Here is a 3,861-nt window from a genome sequence, read left to right on the forward strand (position 1 = left end):
AAATAACGTGATTAAAATATAAAAAATGATACATAACCTTCAAAAAGTACGATTAAAAAGATTCATATTTAGATGAATTTACGACATTGAAAGGAATAAAAGAAAATTAAATATCGTGCAAAAGACAAATTGATTGAAAAATTGAAAATGTTTGTATTGAAAGGAAACAAAAGAAAAGAAAAATCTTATTCTAGAAACTAACAAACACGCACGACTTCGCAAATAATTTCAACTTTACTCTACGAATACGAATTTGAACGAGCTTAGCCGAAATTGAACGAATCAAGAGAAGATTCTAATTAGAATTCTTAATTAAGCGCGCGCAAATTCGAATAAATATATATGAATAATATACAAATAAATAATGAAAAAATAAACTATTTCTATATTTTTAAGTTAATCGATACTCGTCATGTTTACGCATGTGTACGTGAAAATTTATTGCTCGAAATCGTTCGTTCCATCCCTTGTTTTAATAAAAAAGTTGAAGAACATATGGCGAGCCTTAATTGTCATCAAAGTTGAATGATCCTAACCAGCGGTTTCGTTTCGTCATCGAAAATCGGTTCATTTTCGACGTGAAATCTCTCAATTATCTGATAATACACCTTACATGCTGCCCTTATGTGATCAGGATTATACGCACTATGCGTCAGATGACCAGATGTCGTCTTTTAAGCTAATATGGCGACACGCAATCTTCCGCTTTTAAATGATATATTTGGGTTTCAGAAATTGCGTATAATTATCCCAAAGATCAGATTATCGAAAAATACTTAATTATTAATTTCTAAGAAGATTTTTTTTTTTCTTTTTTAGCCGAGAATCGAAATACCTCGAATTCGAAAATTCATTTTCGACTTTGAAAACTTTCAACTGTGTTATTAAAAAATTCCATAAAGGTAAAAAGGTGTAATGAAAAAGGCAAATGGATGTATCACGCGAGTAAGAAAGTTTGGATAAAAATTGCCCGATATTAACATTTATAGAGGATATTAAGTGATACGAGGAGATGATGCCGCTGAAACGGCAGCATGCTGTATTTTAAACGGACAATTTTACGAGTCCTTGGTCACTGTAGTGATTTCATCCCCTCCTGAATGGCGGAAGGGCGCTAACTACCCTTATATCTACTTGCGACAGGAGGGACGCGTGTTCTCTCTCTCCCCCAGGCCTAAACGCATCTTGAACGCCTCAACAGGTCCATGAATAAGTTACGGGGCGAAGTGTCGAAGACGTAATAGATTTCGAGTTCCCTGCACTTTTAAAGGGGCTTTTCTTCGAAATTGAGTAGAACGTGCGGGCTGATTTACTTTCAACCCGGGAGAGAAAAATCGCTATTTGATTTCCCATCTTTCAGTTTCAGAAGCATATTTTAATAAATTTCATAGATTTTTTGGGACTGTAGTGTGTATTTCAACGTAAAAAATGATTAAGTACGTATAATTCCATTTCTATCTCGATAAATTACAATATTAATTATTTTGTCAAAAAAATATTTTCTCGAAAATATTTCCAATGCTAATATCGTTAACATTTTTTTTTTTGATTTTTAATCGTAAAAAAAAAAAAAAGGAGGAATGATTTTTTTTTATCAAAAGTTTTTATCACTCGATATTATGAAAAAAGTTGCGGGATAAAAGTAAATCACAGGCCGCTGCTAACACGGCAATTCTAAAATAAAAATTAAATTGAACGTTGTAGTAAGATCGAAGGAGGAGGGATGCGCGGAAGAGGCAAGTGGCTGCAATGAATTTGCATTGAAAGTGGCTCTTAAACGATTTCTCCCACCCAACTGATCCACCCTCGGCTCTGTCTTCGATACCACGTTAACCTCTAAGCAGATTGCAAGGCAAATTTCTTACAAATTTCGTATTAAATCGTTCGATAGATTCATTTTGTGTCGCACAATCGTACCCGATTTATCAATGAAATTTTCTTCACCATTTGGCTCATTATTTTTCAGCCATTGATTAAGTTTTATTTAGATGTAGACAGGTAAAGAAATTTATACAACTTCTTATACGCGAAACGATTATATACGGATACTATAATTATTCTAACCTCTCTTTTAATCACATACGTTTTTCTTTATAACGTATACCAAATAAAATTTATTATTGTTTCAGGTTTATTTTCGAGAATTCGATGCTTATCAGGATTGACCTGGCATGACGAGGCATGCGTCGCCACAATAATTACCGGGAGATGCGTGTCTTTACGCATATTCTAACCTCTCTTTTAATCACATACGTTTTTTTTTATAACGTATACCAAATAAAATTTATTATTGTTTCAGGTTTATTTTCGAGAATTCGATGCTTATCAGGATTGATCGCATACCTGGCATGACGAGGCATGCGTCGCCACAATAATTACCGAGGGATGCGTGTCTTTACGCATAGGGCCCACGTGGAGGGGTTGCGTGGACGGTGGCACACGCAACTTACGGCTCCAACTATGATTCACCTGAGCCATCGTGTTACTATAGTTACATATTTGGTAGTTACTGATGAGAAATTTTCGTTTCACCATTTTTTGCGCTGAAAAAGTATAGAAATTGGTGAGAATCTAAAGGGTCAGAATCAGAAAGAATATGCATTGCTTGAAACATTGACAATGTTCTAGGTTGATTGTCCATAATTCTTTATTTTTTCTTTATGAGAATTTAATAAAGTTAGAGCTAATGTTTTTTTTTAAGATGTTACACGATTATAAATGTTCTGGATATTCATGTGAATTTAGATTTTTATAAACACAACTAGTGGAGATAGAAATAGAATTAAAATAAAGAAAGATATGTTTTATTCTTTAAATATAATATAGATACATACTTTTTATGCATTTAAACATTTTTAAACAAATATAATAAACATCACTTACTGGAAAATCATTAATATTATCAATCTGAAATAATTAAAAGAATCTCTCAGTCACTTTTCTATCACACGTATAATTTGCTTTGGATATTTCACATCATTCTACATTTAAATTTTCAAATATATAAACATCAGTTTACTGAAAATTGTATCATCAGTGTAAAAGAATTTGAAAAAAAATTTCTCAGTCACACATGTAAAATGTTAAAAAAAAAAAAAATCGGTTAAGACAGCAGGCCTTAAATAGTACGGTGTCAATAATTCACGTGACCCTGAAGAAGGAAAGGGAGTAGTCGGATGCAACGAGCGAATCAAGGCTTGCTCGCTTGTGGAACTATTTCAAAGCACCGTGTGTCATTGCGTGCACGCAATATTTAGCCGTACCCCCTACAGTCGGATGTCGGCGTCGAGTGAGTCAGTGCGACGACGTCAACGACATCCACGACGACAACGTCTAGACGCCATCACCCCACCGTCATCGTCACTGATTTGTCCGCTGTCCTCCTGTTCTTGTTACCTCGTAAAATGGGTGAAGTCATTCTCGAAATCTGATTCAGTGTGTCTTACACAGGAATGATTGTTTATTCGTCACCACTTAATTTAAAATAAAGATTTAAACGGAATATTTATCGAAAAAACTGTGAAAATAATCAGATAATAATCAGAATAGTGATGAATCTTCTTACCTTCTGTTTCATTTGTTTAAAAATTAAAAATTTTCAAATCAGAAAACTTACCTTGAACTATCTTTCACAAACAAAAAAAAAAGAATAATTTTCCTGTCTTCTTTATATAGATATCTTTCATTTGTCTAAAAATTTAAGATTTAAAATCTATATAACCAAAATAACAAATTTTTCAAATATCTAAATCTTTTCCTAAATATTTGTAAATAAAAGTAAAAGATCTTTAATCTCTAATATATACTTCTTTTACGTTGAAAAGAAGTATGGAAAAAAGAAAAAATTAAGCAAGTTAAGCA

General features: G+C 32.8%; 1 long non-coding RNA gene across 1 annotated transcript; it reads left to right on the plus strand.

Moving 5' to 3' along the window:
- Positions 1 to 1,886: 1,886 nt before the first annotated feature.
- LOC147657274 (uncharacterized) lies at positions 1,887 to 2,436 on the plus strand. The gene is made up of 3 exons (XR_015292916.1): positions 1,887 to 1,998; positions 2,130 to 2,179; positions 2,300 to 2,436. It is a non-coding gene; the product is annotated as an uncharacterized LOC147657274 (long non-coding RNA).
- The last annotated feature ends 1,425 nt before the right edge of the window (positions 2,437 to 3,861 follow it).

The sequence above is a fragment of the Apis florea genome, unplaced genomic scaffold (assembly GCF_048593485.1).
Source record: "Apis florea isolate Af1SG1 unplaced genomic scaffold, ASM4859348v1 contig_3203_pilon, whole genome shotgun sequence".
Taxonomy (NCBI): domain Eukaryota; kingdom Metazoa; phylum Arthropoda; class Insecta; order Hymenoptera; family Apidae; genus Apis; species Apis florea.